This window comes from Macaca nemestrina, chromosome 8, assembly GCF_043159975.1.
Source record: "Macaca nemestrina isolate mMacNem1 chromosome 8, mMacNem.hap1, whole genome shotgun sequence".
Taxonomy (NCBI): Eukaryota; Metazoa; Chordata; class Mammalia; order Primates; family Cercopithecidae; genus Macaca; species Macaca nemestrina.
In genome coordinates, this window is record NC_092132.1 from 144,141,982 (window position 1) to 144,161,319 (window position 19,338).

Genomic DNA, 19,338 nt, shown 5'->3' on the forward strand with positions numbered 1-19,338 from the left:
TTCCTCTTTTTCATCTTTTCTTCCTTTATGTCTTTCTTTTTTCCCTTGTTTCCTCCCTCCCTTCCTTCTTCCAGTCTTTCTAACTTTCAGCATTTCAAATCTCCAATGGATACATTTCTGGTGAAAAGTCTAACTAGAAAAAAAAAACTGGGGTAGCGGTAGTGGTGGCGATGCTGGAATTTTACAACACTGATTATCTCAGGCTACTCAGAAAATTCTAATGGCTATTATGGGTGTCTTTTATAAAGAAAAATTGGAAACCTAAGTTGATTGTTTCTTAATAAATTCAGTTTGTTTGGCAGACAACATATCTCCAGGCAGAGCATCTTTATTTTTTATTTTCTTTTTCATCTTTAGATGAAACACATGGAACCCCTGCTTTAGACAGAAGTAGGTGCTGACCTCTTGTGGACATGTGTAGCACTACAGCTCTACACAGAAGTAGGTGCTGACCTCTAGTGGGCATGTATAGCACTACAGCACTACAGAGAAGTTGCTTAGGGAGAATAGCTACTGAAAAATGCATTCTAGAAAGATTGTTCTGTTTTCTGCTTTTGCAGATCCCTCAAGATCCTGAAAATTTCTCCTGTACCTTCCACATTTTGGCAGCGCTACAGTTTGGGTATATGACCCTCCAGATCTCATGTTGAAATTTGGCCCCCACCATTGGAGGTGGGCGTAGTGGCAGATGATACCTTATGAATAGATTGATGCCCTGGGCAGGGGGTTAAAATGAGCTCTTACTCTGTTAGTTCTGGAGAGCTGGTTGTCAGAAGGAGCCTGACCCCTCCACCCCCACCTTGCTTCCTTTCTTTCCATGTGGTCTCTGCACACACCAACTCCCTTTCTCATCTGCCCTGAGTAGAGGCAGCCAGGGGCCCTCACCAGAAGCAGATACTAACACCATGCTCCTTGCACAGCCTGCAGAACCATGAACCAAATGAAACATCTCTTCTTTATAAATTACCCAGTCTTAGGTATTCCTTTATAGCAACACAAAATGGACTAAGACAAGGAGCCACAAATCATCTGCAATTCTTTGGCTGATAAATTATCAAATATAGCTAACCTAACTAGCTTCCTCCCTTTTGCATATGTCTGGCCTGTCTCCTTGCACCTCTGCTTTCTCTTCACGAAGCACCCAGGTAACCCATTATTCAGAGCTCCTACTAATTCTATTCAGTGTTTGTTTCTTGCTGCTGGGGAAGGAGGTTGAGACCAAAGGGAATGAGGGAACATTGAGCAATTTATCTTCATTGTGACCAGCAAGGGCAAATTGTCCTTGGTCTTCTAACCCTGCAGCAAGTATTCATTGCTAAAACACACACATGCACGCACACACACACACGCACACACACACACACACACACACACACACACGCTGTTTATGCAAAACACATTAGTGAGGGTATTTTTCCTACCTTAAGCATCAAGGAAAGCCAGCATGAAGCAGCATAAAGAGTTCTGGGTGGGGAAACAAACAAGGTTCTAGTCCTGGCCCTGCTCAAATGACCATAGGGCACTAGGAACGTCTCTCAGTTCCTCAGTTTTCTTTTTTCTTGCTCCTTTTTCTTTTTTTTTTTTAAAGACAGGTTCTCACTCTGTTGACCAGGCTGGAATGCAGTGGCATGGTCACTGCTCACTGCAGCCTTGAACTCCTGGGCTCAAGCGATTGTCCTGCCTCAGCCTCTCCAGTAGCTGGGATTACAGGTACACACCACCATGCCTGGCTAATTTTTTTTTTCTTTTTAGTAGAGATGAGGTCTTGTTGCATCACCCAGGCTTGTCTCAATCTCCTGGGATCAAGCAATTCTCCTGCCTCAGCCTCCCAAAGTGCTGGGGTTGCAGGTATGAGCCACCCCTCCTGGCCCTCATTTTTCTCAAATGTAAAGTGAGAGAGTCTGATTAAGTCAACTTTAAAGACAAATTTGGCTTTACTTTTGTATGATTTATGTTGTCTTGACTTTTATTGAAATTTCTATTCAAAGGCACCACCCCTGAAGATTTGGTTGTTAGTGCATAGCCATGCCCAGGAAGACAGTGTGGTTTCAGGCCTGTCAGATATCAGATTGGCCCTTATTAGACATATATTAGTTATCAATTGTTGTGTAACACATTACCATAATGCTTAGTGGCTTAAAACAACAACATTTATTATCTCACCCCATCTGTGGGTCAGGAATCTGGCTGTGGCTTACCTGGGTCTCCTGTCTCAGAGCCTTTTGTGTGGGTGCAATCAAGGTGTTGGTTGGGGCTGTGGTCTCACCTGAAGGCTTGACTGGGAGCAGGATTCATTTCAATGTTTACTCTTGGGGCTACTGACAGGCCTCATTTCCTTATGGACTATTCAATTGAGGGCTTCCCCTCCCTTCCCCTCCCCTCCCCTCCCTTCCCTTCCCCTCCCCTCTCCTCCCTTCCCTTCCCTTCCCTACAGGGTCTCATTCCGTCACCCAGGCTGGAGTACAGTGGTACAATCTCAGCTCACTACAATCTCTACCTCCAAGGCTCAAGCAATCTTCCCACCTCAGCCTTCTGAGTAATTGGGACTACAGGTGCACACCACCACACCCAGCAGATTTTTGTAGATTTTGTAGAGATGGGGTTTCATCATGTTACCCAGAGTGGTCTCGAACTCCTGGACTCAAGCAGTCTGCTTACCTCAGCCTCCAAAAGTGCTGGGATTACAGGCATCAGCCACCATGCCAGGCTGGTTTCAGTTTCTTGTACATGGGCTTCTCCATAGGGCAGTTCATAACAAGGCAGTGTGCTTCATCAGAACAAGCGAGTAAGAAGAGCTGGGGAAAAAGAGAGAAGAGGAGATGGAAGTTACACACTCTTGGGAGCTAGTAAGTGATGGCCCATCCCTTGTGCCGTGTTGTATTGATTAGAAGTGAGTTACTAACTTCAGCCACTAAATGAGAGGTGATAATACAAGGAAGGGTGTGGTAGGAATACTAGGAGGCAAGGGGTCTTTGGGAGCTATTAAGAAGCTACCTATCATGCTGTGCGACTTCAGGAAAGTGAATGTCTGTATACCAGTTTCTTTCATTGTAAAATGGGGATAATAATGCCTACACCTCATAGATTTGAGGTAGGAAACACATGTAGAGTATTGGGGACATTTTACCTCAGAGCCCTGTGATCATTACTTCCCATAATCTCCCTGCAGGAGGCCTTCCATATACACGAATGGAGAATCGAATTATCCAGGCTGTTTTATGTTTTCTCCCCAAATAGGCTTTGAGCTCCCTGAGGAATAGTAGCAAATGGAAAATAATGAAAATGTGATGATTTATTTAACCCTTACAGTTATAAATCAAAATAATAAAATAATCTTTAAGCCACCAATTATATGCAAGAAATAAGTTAAATAGTCATTGGAGGGCTGGTTTCTGTATTTCTCACTATGGTATTCCTAGCACCATAGCACCTGGTCTGTGGAAGACACTTAATGAATATCTGCTGAATTGTACACTGTTTTTGTTTTATAAACTATATTTTTTTCCTCAAGGAAACTGGAATAGCATATTGTTTTGGCTTAAAGAGGCTGCAAGCTTCTTGATATCATAGGGAATGTTATTGAAAAGAAAGAACCCGACATCATTGTCTTATCCTTTCTTAAAGTCATGAATTTTTCCACGTGGAATATTGTATGGTTTATGGTACCTTAAGAAGAGAAGCTCCTAGGAAAGCATAGTTTCAATGATGATTATTATCAGAAACTCAAAGGACTATATCTTCAGCATAAGGGTGAACTAGCCCTCAGGTTTCCATAATCTGGTTTGTTCAGGAAACCTCAAGCAGTTCCTAGATGGGTAGAACCTTTACTGCAGGCAGGAACATACGCAAAACCTCTCTGGGGAAAAGAAGCTTCGTCCAATGTCTAAAGAGCTTCATATATATATATATATATATATATATATATTTTTTTTTTTTTTTTTTAGACGGAATCTCACTCTGTTTCCCAGGCTGGAGTGCCGTGGCACAATCTCGGCTTATGGTAACTTTTGTCTCCTGGGTTCAAGTGATTCTCCTGCCTCAGCCTCCCGAGTAGCTGCGATTACAGGGGCCCGCCCACCACACTTGGCTAGTTTTTTGTATTTTTAGTAGAGATGGAGTTTCACCATGTTGGTCAGACTGGTTTTGAACTCCTGAGCTCAAGTGATCCACCCACTTCGGCCTCCCAAAGTGCTGGGATTACAGGTGTGAGTCATCATGCTTGACAATAATTATTTTTAGTATGATAGCAGTACGCAAAAATAATAAATGCAAAAGGAGAACAAAACAATAACTAAGAACCAGAAAAACAACAGAACAAGGCCCACAAAGATGTCATTGGAATATTAAAATTCCAATAACAATGGAAATAGTTGAACACAATTAAACAACTGTTGTTCTTACTATATTTAAATAACCAAAACATAAGCTTGGATGCATCTATGGGGAAATAGAAGTAAACAACAACAAAAAGCAAATATAATAGGCAAAACAAATATAGTTTCTAGAAATAAAACACACAATCCTGTAATTAAAAGTTCACCAGATCAGTTCACAATCATGTTAGACATAGCTGAAGAGAGAATTAATCACCTTGAAAACAGGCACAAAAAATTTTCTAGAAAGTAGCACAGAGAAAAAAAAGATCAAATATGCAGAAAAATGATTAAGAGGCAGAGACAAAAAGTCTAACACGTATTTTATTGATGTTCTATAAGTAGCGGGAAATGGGGCAGCAGCAATGTTCGAACACAGAAAGGTGAATAATTTTTAAGAAGTGCTGAGAGAGAGCAAACCACGGATTTGCTGTGAATCACAAACTGGTTCAATACAAAAAAAATTTACACTGAGATTACAGTAAAGCTTAAAAGATCAAATGGAGATCTTAGAAACAACCAGAAAAGGCTGGGTATGGTGGTTCATGTTTGTAATCCCAGCACTTTGAGAGACTGAGGCAAGACAATAGCTTAAGGCCAGGAGTTTGAGAGGAGCCCGGGCAACATAGTGATACTCCATCTCTGCAAACAAAACAAAACAAAACAAAAAATTAAATAATGAGCTGGGCATCATGGTGCACACCTGCAGCCCTAGCTACTTGGGAGGCTGATGTGGGAGGATTGTTGAGTCCAAGAGTTTGAGGTTACAGTGAGCTGTGATTGTACCACTGCACTCTGGCCTGGGTGACAGAGCAAGGCACTGTGTCAAAAACAAAACAACCAGAGGAAAAAGGTATCTTCAAAGGAGCAGCAGTGAGACCAACTGCGGACTTCTCAACGGCAACAATGGGAGCCCAAAGACAATGGAATGGCATTGTTAATGCATTAAAAGAAAATAACTACTACTTTATATACTAGAAAGAGATATTTCAGGAATGAATTTGAAATAGAGATTTTTTCATACAGACAAAATAAAAGGGTTTTTCATTATCAAATTATCAATGAGGCAAATTCTAAAGGATATATTTCAAACAGAAATCATATGATACTAAATGGAAGAAATGAATATAGAACAAAAAGTGGTAAATATTGGCTGAGCGCAGCGGCTCAAACCTGTAATCCCAGCACTTTGGGAGACAGATGTAGGTGGATCACCTGAGGTCAGGAGTTCGAGACCAGCCTGGTCAACATGATAAAACCTCGTTTCTACTAAAAATACAGAAATTAGCTGGGTGTGGTAGTGGGCACCTGTAATCACAGCTACTCAGGAGGCTCAGGCAGGAGAATTGCTTGAGCCCAGGAGACAAAGGTTGCAGTAAGCCGAGATTGCACCACTGCACCACAGCCTGGGTGACAAGAGCAAAACTCCATCTCAAAAAAAAAAAAAAAAAAAAAAAAAAAAAAAAAAAAAAAGGTGAATATCTAGACAAAATCTAAATTGACATTGATTAGATAAAACAATAATAATACCTTGTGAGGTTTAAAATAAAATTAAAATTAAAATTCATGACAATGACAGCAAATATGTTGGAGGAGGATAAATGAAATGTAAATGTTCTACAGATTTTTAGTTGTACAAGAAAAGAGTAAATATTGACTTACTTTAGAATCTGATAGGTTAATTATGCATGTTTTAATTTCTAGGTATCGAGGAAAATAATGGAAATAGAATATATAACTTATAAATCAGGAGTAGGAAAAACAGAATAATAAAACATAATTAAGAAGCAAGAAGGTGGGGGAAACAGCACAGACAGGGCAATTAGAAAGCACAAAATAAGGCTGGGCATGATGGTTCATGCCTGTAATCCCAGCACTTTGGAAGGCTGAGGCAGGTAGATCACTTGAGGCAAGGAGTTTGAGACCATCCTGGCCAACATGATGAAACCCTATCTCTACTAATAACAAAATCCAAAACAAAGCAAAACAGAAAGCACAAAACAAGATGCTAGATTTAAACTAAATCTATTAGCAATTGCATTAGATATAAGTGGATCACATGCTCCAGTTAACAAAGATCCTCAGGTTATTAACAAAAAAAAGGAAAATGAAATCATATGTTATTTAATAAGAGATATTTTAAGCATAAAATAATCAAAGTATGAGTAAGAGGACAGTGTATTAGCTTTCTATTTCTGCTGTAACAATTTATCACAAACTTAGTGGCTTATGTGATACAAACAAGGTTTTACTGAGCTAAAATCAAAATGTTTTCAGGGCTGTATTCTTCCTGCAGATTTTAGATACCAAAACATTTTTGGCCAGGCGTGGTGGCTCACGCCTGTAATCCCAACACTTTGGGAAACCAATGCAGTAGGATCACTTGAGCCCGAGAATTCAAGACCATCCTACGCAACATAGGGAAACCCTATCTCTACAAAAAAATAAACAAAATTAGATAGGTTCAGTGGCATGTACCTGTAGTCCCAGTTACTCGGGAAGCTGAGGTGGGAGGATTGCTTGAGCCTGAGAGGTAGAGGCTGCAGTGAGCTGAGATTACGACATTGTACTCTAGCCTGGGCAACAGAGTGAGACCCTGTCTTAAAAAAATAGAAAGGAATCTATTTTGGGGTGTTTTCCTGCTTCTGGAATCTTCTAGAAGTTGCCTACATTCCCTGGCTCAGGGACCTCCTCCTCCATCTTCAAAACCAGCAATGTTGAGTCAAGTCCTTCTCACATTGCATCATTCTGACCCAGTCACTACTTCTGCCTCTTTCTTTCACTTTTAAGGACATTGATGATTATATTGGGCCCACCTGGCTAATTCAGGACACTTTCCCTATTTTAAGGTTAGGTGATCAGCACATATCTGCAACCTTAATTCCGCTTGGCTACAAAACATATTCAACAGGTTCTGGGGAATTAGAATGTGGACATTGATGAGGGCCATAGAAAGGGAAAGATATACCAAGTATTAATCAGAAAGAAAGCCAGGGTAGCTATATTTCTTTATTTTTTAGAGATAGATGTCTTGCTACATTGCCCAGGCTCACCTCAAACTCCTGGGCTCAAGGAATCCTCTTGCCTCGGCCTCCCCGGTAGCTGGGACTGTAGGCATGTGCCACCACACTCAGCTTCAGTGTAGCTATATTTATATTAGACACAACAAACTTTAAAAAGTATAAAAAGACCTAAATAGACATGCCCTATTAATTAATTGGAAGTCTTAACTTCATTAAAACACCAATTTTCCCCCAATTTAATCTGTGAATTTGATACAATCCCAACCAAAATCTTTGCAGGATTTTTTATAGCAGAAAAGTTAAACATAAAATTTCTATGAAAAAGCAAAGTGGGGATTGCCGGCAAGATGGCCGAATAGGAACAGCTCTGGTCTGCAGCTCCCAGCAAGATTGACACAGAAGGTCGGTGATTTCTGCATTTCCAACTGAAGTACCCGATTCACCTCACTGGGACTGGTTGGACAGTGGGGGCAGCCCACAGAGGGCAAGCCGAAGCAGAGTGGGACGTTGCTTCACCCAGAAAGTGCAAGGGGTTGTGGAATTTTCTCCCCTACCCAAGGGAAGCCATGAGGGACTGAGCCTGAGGAACTGTGCACTCCAGCCCAGATACTGCGCTTTTCCCATGGTCTTTGCAACCTGCAGATGAGGAGATTCCCTCCAGTGCCTAAGCCACCAGGGCCCTGGGTTTCAAGCACAAAACTGGGTGGCCATTTGGGCAGACACTGAGTTAGCTGCTGGAGTTTTTTTCTATACCCGAGTGGAGCCTGGAATGCCAGCGAGACAGAACCTTTAACTCCCCCTGAAAAGGGAGCTGAAGCCAGGGAGCTAAGTGGTCTGGCTTGGTGGGTCCCACCCCCACAGACTCCAGCAAACAAAGATTCACTGGCTTGAAATTAGATCGATCTGGGATGCTGGAGCTTGGTGGGGGGAGGGGCTTCCACCATTGCTGAGGCTTGAGTAGGTGGTTTTGCCCTCACAGTGTAAACAAAGCCACCAGAATGTTCAAAGGGGGCAGAGCCCACCGTAGCTCAGCAAGGCCACTGTGGCCAGACTGCCTTTCTAGATTTCTCCTTGCTGGGCAGGGCATCTCTGGAAAAAAAAAAAAAAAAGGCAGCAGCCCTAGTCAGAGACTTATAGATAAAATCCCCATCTCCCTGGACAGAGCACCTGGGGGAAGGGGTGGCTGTGAGCACAGTTTCACCAGACTTAAATGTCCCTACCTGGCAGCTCTGAAGAAAGCAGCAAATCACCAAGTACAGCATTTGAGCTCTGCTAAGAGTCAGACTGCCTCCTCAAGTGGGTCCCTGACTCCTGTGTATCCTGACTGGGAGGCACCTCTCAGTAGACGCTGAAACACACCTCATACGGGGGAACTCTGGCTGGCATTTGGCAGGTTCCCCTCTGGGATGAAGATTCCAGAAGAAATAATAGGCTGCAATCTTTGCTGTTCTGCAGCCTCTGTGGTAATACCCAGACAAACAGGGTCTGGAGTGGACCTCCAGCAGACTCTAGCAGATGTGCAGCAGAGGGGCCTGACTGTTAGAAGGAAAACTAACTAATAGAAAGGAATAGCACGTCCACTCAGAGACCACATCCAGAGGTCACCAACATCAAAGACCAAAGGTAGATAAATCCACAAAGATGGGAGAAACCAGCACAAAAAGCCTGAAAATTCCAAAAACCACAATGCCTCTTCTCCTCCAAACGATCACAACTCCTTGCCAGCAAGGGAACAAAACTGGACAGAGAATGAGCTTGATGAATTGACAGAAGTAGGCTTCACAAGGTGGGTAATAACAAACTCCTCCAAGCTAAGATAGCATGTTCTAACTCAACACAAGGAAGCTAAGAACCTTGAAAACAGGTTAGACAAATTTGCTAACTAGAATAACCCATTTAGAGAAGGACATAAATGAACTGATGGAGCTGAAAAACACAGCATGAGAACTTCGTGAAGCATACACAAGTATCAATAGCTGAATCAATCAAGTGAAAGGATATCAGACATTGAAGACCAACTTAATGAAATAAAGCATGAAGACAAGATTAGAGAAAAAAGAATGAAAAGAAACAAACAAAGCATCCAAGAAATATGAGACTATGTGAAAAGACCAAACCTACATTTGATTAGTGTACCTGAAAGTAACAGGGAGAATGAAACCAAGTTGGAAAACACTCTGCAGGATATTATCCAGGAGAATTTCACCAACCTAGAAAGACAGGCCAACATTCAAATTCAGGAAATACAGAGAACACCACAAAGATACTCCTTGAGAAGAGCAACCCCAAGACATATAATTGTTAGATTCACTAAGGTTGAAATGAAGGTAAAAATGTTAAGGGCAGCCAGAGAGAAAGGTCGGTTACCCATAAAGGGAAGCCCATCAGACTAACAGCAGATCTCTCAACAGAAACCCTACAAGCCACAAGAAAGTGGGGGCCAATATTCAACATTCTCAAAGAAAAGAATTTTCAACCCAGAATTTCATATCCAGCCAAACTAAGCTTCATAAGTGAAGGAGAAATAAAATCCTTTACAGACAAGCAAATGCTGAGAGATTCTGTCACCACCAGACCTACCTTACAAGAGCCTGAAGGAAGCACTAAACATAGAAAGGAACTACTGGTACCAGCCACCGCAAAAACATACCAAATTGTAAAGAACATTGACACTATGAAGAAACTGCATCAACAAACAAGCAAAATAACCAGCTAGCATCATAATGAGAAGATCAAATTCATGCATAACCATATTAACCTTAAATGTAAATGGGCTAATTGCCCCAATTAAAAGACACAGATTGGCAAATTGGATAAAGAGTCAAGATCCATTGGTGTGCTGTATTCAGGAGACCCGTTTCATGTGCAAAGAAACACATAGGCTCAAAATAAAGGGATGGAGGAATATTTACCAAGCAAATGCAAAGCAAAAAAGAGCAGGAGTTGCAGTTTTAACCTCGGATGAAACAGACTTTAAACCAACAAAGATCAAAAGAGACAAAGAGGGCATTACATAATGGTAATGGGATCAATGCAACAAGAAGAGATAACCAGCCTAAATATATGTGCAGCCAATACAGAAGCACTGAGATTCATAAAGCAAGTTCTTAGAGACATACAAAGAGACTTACACTCCCACACAGGATTATTGGGAGACTTTAACATCCCACTGTCAATGTTAGGCAGATCAATGAGACAGAAAATTAACAAGAATATTCAGAACTTGAACTCAGCTCTGGACCAAGTGGACCTCATAGACATCTACAGAACTCTCCACCCAAAATCAGCAGGATATATATTCCTCTCAGCACCACATCGCACTTATTCAAAAACTGACCACATAATTGGAAGTAAAACACTCCTCAGCAAAAGCAAAAGAATTGAAATTATAACAAACAGTCTTTCAGACCACAGGGTAGTCAAATTAGAAATCAGGATTAAGAAACTCACTGAAAACTGCACAACTGCATGGAAACTGAACAACCTGCTCCTGAATGACTACTGGGTAAATAATGAAATTGATGCAGAAATAAAGATGTTCTTTGAAACCAATGAGAACAAAGACACAATGTACCAGTATCTCTGGGACACATTTAAAGCAGTATGCAGCAGGAAATTTATGGCACTAAATGCCCATTAAGAGAAAGCAGGAATTGTCTAAAAATGACACCCTAATATCACAATTAAAAGTACTAGAGAAGCAAGAGCAAACAAATTCAAAAGCTAGCAGAAGACAAGAAAAAAACTGAGAGCAGAACTGAAGGAGATAGAGACACAAAAAACCCTTCAAAAAATCAGTGAATCCAGAAGCTGTTTTTTTGAAAAGATCAACAAAATAGACCACTAGCCAAACTAATATAGAAGAAAAGAGAGAAGAATCAGAGGCAATAAAAAACGATAAAAGGGATATCACCATTGATACCAAAGAAATACAAACTACCATCAGAGAATACCATCAAAACCTCTACACAAATAAACTAGAAAATCTAGAAGAAATGGATAAATTCCTGGACACATACACCCTTCCAAGCCTAAACCAGGAAGAAGCCGATTCCCTGAATAGACCAATAACAAGTTCTGAAATTGAGGCAGTAATTAATAGCCTACCAACCAAGAAAAGTCCAAGACCAGACTGATTCACAGCGAAATTCTAAAAGTGGTACACAGAGGAGCTAGTACCATTTCTTCTGAAACATTCCAAACAATAGAAAAAGAGGGAACCCTCACTAACTCATTTTATGAGGCCAGCATCATCCTGATACCAAAACCTGGCAGAGACACAACAAAAAGAGAAAATTTCAGACCCATATCCTTGATGAACAACAATGCAAAAATCCTCAATAAAATACTGGCAAATCGAATCCAGCAGGGCATCAAAAAGCTTATCCACAAAGATCAACTCGGCTTCATCCCTGGGATGCAAAGCTGGTTCAACATATGCAACTCAATGAACGTAATCCATCACATAAACAGAACCAATGATAAAAACCACATGATTATCTCAGTAGATACAGAAAAGGCCTTTGACAAAACTTAACACCCTTTTAACCTAAAAACTCTCAATAAACTAAGTATCGATGGAACGTGTGTCAAAATAATAACAGCTATTTATGAGAAACCCACTGCCAATATCATACCGACTGGGCAAAAGCTGGAAGCATTCCCTTGAAAACTGGCAGCATTCCCTTAAAAACTGGCACAAGACAAGGATGCCCTCTTTCACCACCCCTATTCAAGAGAGTATTGGAAGTTCTGGCCAGGGCAATAAGGCAAGAGAAAAAATAGGAGAAAAAGGAAGTCAAATTGTCCCTATTTGCAGATGATATGATTGTATATTTAGAAAACCCCATTGTCTCAGCCCAAAATCTCCTTAAGCTGATAAGCAACTTCAGCAAAGTCTCAGGATACAAAATCAGTGTGCAAAAATCACATGACTATACAGCAATAATAGACAAACAGAAACCCAAATCATGAGTGAATTCACATTCACAATTGCTACAAAGAGAATAAAATACCTAGGAATACAACTTACAAGGGATGTGAAGCACCTTTTCAAGGAGAAGTACAAACCACTACTCAAGGAAATAAGAGAGGACACAAATAAATTGAAAAACATTCCATGCTTATGGAGAGGAAGAATCAATATTGTGAAAATGACCATACTGCACAAAGTAATTTATAGATTCAATGCTATCCCCATCAGGCTACCATTGACTTTCTTTACAAAATTGGAAAAAACTGCTTTAAACTTCACATGGAACCAAAAAAAGAGCCCACATAGCCAAGACAATCCTAAGCAAAAAGAACAAAGCTGGAGGCATTACACTACCTGACTTCAAACTATACTACAAGGCTATAGTAACCAAAACAGCATGGTACTGGTACCAAAACAGATATATAGACCAATGAAACAGAACAGAGGCCTCTTAAATAACACCACACATCTACAACCATCTGATCTTTGACAAACCTGATAAAAACAAGCAATGGGGAAAGGATTCCCTATTTAATAAATGGTGTTGAGAAAACTGGCTAGTGATATGCAGAAATCTGAAACTGGATTTGTTCCTTAAACCTTATATAAAAATCAACTCAAGATGGATTAAAGACTTAAACCTGAGACCTAAAACCATAAGAACCCTTGAAGAAAACCTAGGCAATACCATTCAGGACCTAGGCTTGGGCAAAGACTTCATGACTAAAACACAAAAAGCAAGGGCAACAAAAGCCAAAATTGACAAATGGGATCTAATTAAACTAAAGAACTTCTGCACAGCAAAATAAACTATCATCAGAGCGAACAGGCAACCTACAGAATGGGTGGAAATTTTTGCAATCTGTACATCTGACAAAGGGCCAAAATCCAGAATCGACAAAGAACTTAAACAAAATTACACGAAAATACAAAGAACCCCATCAAAAAGTGGGTGAAAGATATGGACAGACACTTCTCAAAAGAAGACATTGATGCAGCCAGCACACATATGAAAAAAAGCTCATCATCACTGGTCATTAGAGAAATGCAAATCAAAACCACAATGAGATACCATCTCATACCAGTTAGAATGGTGATCATTTAAAAGTCAGGAAACAACAGATGCTGGAGAGGATGTGGAGAAATAGGAACGCTTTTACACTGTTGGTGGGAGCGTAAATTAGTTCAACCATTGAGGAAGACAGTGTGGTGATTCCTCAAGGATCTAGAACAAGAAATAACATTTGACGCAGTAATCCCACTGGTGGGTATATATCCAAAGGATTATAAATCATTCTATTATAGAGACACATGCACACGTATGTGTATTGCAGCACTGTTCACAATTGTAAAGACTTGGAACCAACCTAAATGCCCATCAATGGTAGACTGGATAAAGAAAATGTGGCACATATACATCATGGAATACTATGCAGCCATAAAAAGGATGAGTTCATGTCCTTTGCAGAGACATGGATTAAACTGGAAACAATCATTCTCAGCAAACTAATACAAGAACAGAAAAGCAAACACCTCACGTTCTCACTTATAAGTGGGAGTTGAACAACGAGAACACATGGACATAGGAAGGGGAACATTACACACCAGGGCCTGTCTTGGGGTTGGAGGCTAGGGGAGGAATAGCATTAGGAGAAATACCTAATGTAGGTGACGGGTTGATGGGTGCAGCAAACCACCATGGCACATGTATACCTATGTAACAAAACTGCACATCAGCACATGTACCCCAGAACTTAAAGTGTAATAAAAAAAAAAAAGAAAAAGAAAAAGAAAAGAAACTAGAATAGCCAGAGCAATTCTGAAAAAGAATAAATAATTTGGAGGATTCACATTACCTAATTTCAAAAATTACTACAAAACTATAGTAATCAAGACAGTGTGATATTGGTAAAAGAACAGATTATATGTCTATATATTTGTGAAATACACAAATATGGTGAATTGGTTTTTAACAAAAATATAAAGGCAATTCAAGGAAGAAAGGATATAATTTTAAACAAACGATGCTGCAACAATTGGATAGTCATATGCAGAAAAATACCTCAAAACAGACACACAATGCCCCCCAAGAAACTCTGACCTACATCTCACATATTATACAAAAATTGACTCAAAATGTATCACAGACATAAATGTAGAACCTAAAGCTATAAAACTTCTCAAAGAAAAGGGAGTAGAACTTTTTCTGACCTTGAGTTAGGAAAAAGAGTTCTTGGATATGACACCAAAAGCATGATCCATAAGATAAAAAATTTTAAATTGGACTTCAGTTAAAAACCATTTCTCTGTGAAAGACATGTTAAAAGAATGAAAAGATAAGCCACAAACTGGAAGAAGACACCTGCAAATCACATTATATGATAAAGGGCCATATATACTGAATATTCAGAAAATATCAAGAACTCTCAAAACTAAACACCAAAAAATGACCAAATTTTTAAAAATGAGCAAAAGATTTGAACAGACACCTCATTAAAGACGTGTAGGTGCAAATGAACAAATGAGAAATTGTTCAATGTCATTAATCTTTAGAAAAATGCAAATTAAAAGACCCATGAACTACTACTACATACCTAAATAGAATGAGTAAAACAAAAAACCTGGTAATACTAAAAGCTCACATGATGTGTTGAAATTGGAACACTCTTTCATTGTTGGTAGGAATGCAAAATGACACAGTCACTTGAGAAAATAATTTGGCAGTTTCTTATAAAGTTAAAAGTACACTTACCATATCACCCAGCAATCCCAGTATAGAGAGAAATAAAAACTTTTGTTCATGAGAAAACCTGGCTTGGGCATGGTGGCACAAGCGTGCAATCCCAGCACTCTGGGAGGCTGAGGCGGGTGAATCTCTTGAGCACAGGAGTTTGAGACCAAAATGGGCAACATGGTAAAACCTCATCTCTACCAAATATGCAAAAATTGACCCGGCATGGCAGCATGTGCCTAGAGTCCCAGCTACTTGGGAAGTCGAGGTAGAAGGGTTGCTTGAGCCTAGGAGGTTGAGGCTGTAGTGAGCCAAGATTGCACCACTGCACTACAGCCTCGGTGACAGAGCAAGACTCTGTCTCAAAAAAAAAAGAAAAAAAAGAAAGAAAACTTGTATATGACATTTTTTTAGCAGTCTTTTTTCTCTTCTTCTTCTTCTCCTCCTTCTTCTCCTTCTCCTTCTTTTCCTTCTTCTCCTTCTTCTTCTTCTTCTTCTTTTTTTTTGGAGACAGAGTCTTTCCCTGTTGCCCAGGCTAAAGTGCAGTGGTACAATCTAGGCTCACTGCAGCCTCAATCTCCACAGTTCAAGCGGTTCTCCTGCCTCAGCCTACCAAGTAGCTGGGATTACAGGTGTGCATCCCAACACCTGCCTAATTTTTGTATTTTAAGTAGAGATGGGGTTTTGCTATGTTGGCCAGGCTGGTCTCGAACTCCTGACCTCAGGTGATCCACCCACCTCGGTCTCCCAAAGTGCTGGGATTACAGGCATTAGCCACCATGCCCAGCAACAGTCTTGTTTCTAACCACCAAAAACTGGAAATAATCTAAGGGTTCTTCAAGTAGCTAATGCTTAAACAAATTTTGCCACATTTATGTGTTAGAAAACTACTAGCAACAAAAAGAACAAATCATTGACACATGCAACAACATGGATGAATCCCAAAGGCATTCTGCTAAGTGGAAGAAGTCAGTCTCAAAAGAGAGTATACTCCATGGTTCTCTTTATAGGCTATTCTGGGAAAGACAAAACTATCATCAGTGGTTGCCAGGGATTAGTGGGAGGGAGGAGGAGGCTGTCTATAAAGGGAGAATGTGAAAACGGTTTTGGGGGTGATGGAACTGTTCTGCATCTTGCTTGGGGTGGTAGTAACACAACTCAATGTATTTATTCAAACTCATCGAACTGTTCCAAAAACAGTGATTCCACTATTTGTAAAACAAAAACAAATTAAATAAAAATAGACTTTAAGGCAAAAAGCAATACTAGACATATAGAGAGTTACATTGAAATGTGAAAGTTAGATTCATCAGAAAGAATTATTGATTTCTAAACTTGTATTTAATAATTTGCCCCACAATATAATAAGATGTAATTTGACAGAATCACAGGAAAAATAAATAAATCTACAATTATCCTGGAAGACTTATTTTTATTTTTTGAGACAGGGTCTCTCTCACTTTGTTGCCCAAGCTGAAGTGCAATGCGTGATCACAGCTCACCACAGCCTCAAAAACCTTCTGGCCTCAGGTGACCCTCCCATCTCAGCCTCCTGAGTAGCTGGGACCACAGGCATGCACCACCATGTCTGGCTAATTTTTTTAAAATTTTTTCATAGAAATGGAGTCTCACTATGTTGCCCAAGGCTGGTCTCAAACTCCTGGGCTCAAACCATCCTCCTGCTTTGGCCAACAAAGTGCTGGGATTACAGGCATGAGCCACCACACCCAGTCTATCCTGGAAGATTTTTTAAAATCTCAGATGTCTCAATAATTGACAGAAAGAGCAGCAAAAGATTTGACCATCATCATTAGCAAACTAGAGGTCAGGTAAATATTTAAAACACTGCTTCTAATAATTTTAGAATAAAATTTTTTGGGGTGTGCACATTATATTTTTTAAAACTGACTAGATTCTGGGCCATAAATAAAAAAATTAAAGTGTTGAAATCACACAAAGTTTAGTTTTTGAACAAAGTATGATTAGGCTAGAAATCAATGATAAAAGATAATCTCTCTAATTTGGAAATTAAGAAATATACCTCTAAATAATGAATCCAAGAAGAAATAATAATGAAAATTTAAAAATACTTGACTTGAACAATAAAAATACTATATTTGAAAACTTGTTGTTATAGCTAAAATAGTACTTAATGAGAAATTTATAACCCTTAAGGGATATACTATAAAAGGGTCCAAGATAAATGAGTTAAACATACATATTAACTAAGTAAAAAAGAAACTGTAGAGAGTGAAAAGAAGAAACAATTATGAGAGGATAAATTAATGGAGGAGAAAATAAATACATACAAGCAGGTTTAATACAGACAGAAATTGTTCCTTCAAAAAAAGATCAATAAAATTGACAAACCTTTGGTGAGACTGACTGAGAAAAGAAGAAAAATGGTGCAAAAAATTGAGGAGTGGAAAGGGGACATAACTTAGAAATTGTAAAAATTCACGATATAATAATAAATCATCATGAACAATTTTATGCCAAAAATCTTAGATGAAATAGCCATATTTTGGGCAGGGGGTGCCCAAGATGGCTGAATAGGAACAGCTCCAGTCTCCAGCTCCCAGGGTGAGCGACACAGGAGAGGGGTGATTTCTGCATTTTCAACTGAGGTACTGGGTTCATCTCACTGGGGCATGTCAGACAGTCGATGCTGGTCCGTGGGTGCAGCAAGATCAGCGAGAGCTGAAGCAGGGCGAGGCATTGCCTCACCTGGGAAGTGCAAGGAGGAAGGGAATTCCTTTTCCTAGCCAAGGGAAATTGAGACACACAACACCTGGAAAATTGGGTAACTCCTACCCTAATACTGCACTTTACCAAGTGTCTTAGCAAATGGCACACTAGGAGATTATATCCCACACCTGGCCCAGAGGGTCCCATGCCCATGGAGCCTCCCTCATTGCTAGCACAGCAGTCTGAGATCTAACTGCAAGGTGGCAGCAAGGCCGGGGGAGGGGTGCCTGTCATTGCTGAGGCTTAAGTAGGTAAACAAAGCCGCTGGGAAGCTCGAATTGGGTGGAGCCCACCACAGCTCAAGGAGGCCTGCCTGCTTCTGTAGACTCCACCTCTGGGAACAGGGCATAGCTAAACAAAAAGCAGCAGAAACCTCTGCAGATGTAAAAGTCCCTGTCTGACAGCTTTGAAGAGAGCAGTGGTTCTCCCAGCATGGAGGTTGAGATCTGAGAACGGACAGACTGCCTACTCAAGTGGGTCCCTGACCCCTGAGTAGCCTAAGTGGGAGACATCTCCCACTAGGTGCAGACCGACATCTCACACCTCACAGACAGCAACACTTTCTGTTCAGCAACATTCTATCTTCTGCAGCCTCCGCTACTGATACCCAGGCAAACAGCATCTGGAGTGGACCTCAAGCAAACTCCAACAGACCTGCAGCTGAGGATCCTGACTGTTAGAAGGAAAACTAACAAACAGAAAGGACACCCACACCAAAACTCCATCAGTACATCACCATCATCAAAGACCAAAGACAGATCAAAGATGGGGAAAAAGCAGTGCAGAAAAGCTGGAAATTCAAAAAATCAGAGCACATCTCCCCTTCCAAAGGAACACAGCTCATCACCAGCAACAGAACAAAGCTGGATGGAGAATGACATTGACGAGTTGAGAGAAGAAGGCTTCAGTCGATCAAACTTCTCAGAGCTAAAGGAGGAACTACATAACCAGTGCAAAGAAACTAAAAACCTTGAAAAAAGAATGGATGAATGGATAACAAGAATAATCAATGCAGAGAAGACCTAAAAAGAACTGATAGAGATGAAAACCACGACACGAGAACTATGTGACAAATGCACAAGCTTCAGTAACCGACTCGATGAACTGGAAGAAAGACTATCAGTGATTGAAGCTCAAATGAATGAAATGAAGCGAGAAGAGAAGTGTAGAGAAAAAAGAGTTAAAGAAATGAACAAAGCCTCTAAGAAATATGGGATTATGTGAAAAGACCAAATCTATGTCTGATTGGTGTGCCTGAAAGTGACAGCGAGAATGGAACCAAGTTGGAAAACACTCTTCAGGATATCATCCAGGAGAACTTCCCCAACCTAGTAAGGCAGGCCAACATTCAAATTCAGGAAATACAGAGAATGCCACAAAGATACTCCCCGAGAAGAGCAACTCCAAGACACATAATTGTCAGATTCACCAAAGTTGAAATGAAGGAAAAAATGTTAAGGGTAGTCAGAGAGAAAGGTCGGGTTACCC

General features: G+C 40.3%; 1 long non-coding RNA gene across 1 annotated transcript in view; it reads right to left on the bottom strand.

Annotated features, from left to right (window-relative positions):
• Positions 1-2,570: 2,570 nt before the first annotated feature.
• Positions 2,571-19,338, bottom strand: part of LOC105491155 (uncharacterized) — a 71,431-nt gene continuing 54,663 nt past the window's right edge. Inside the window, exons 2-3 of the long non-coding RNA XR_011607257.1 lie at positions 3,128-3,249; positions 2,571-2,795 (exon numbers count right to left, since the gene is read on the bottom strand). This is a non-coding gene — a long non-coding RNA (uncharacterized lncRNA). The remainder of the gene's footprint in view (positions 2,796-3,127; positions 3,250-19,338) is intronic.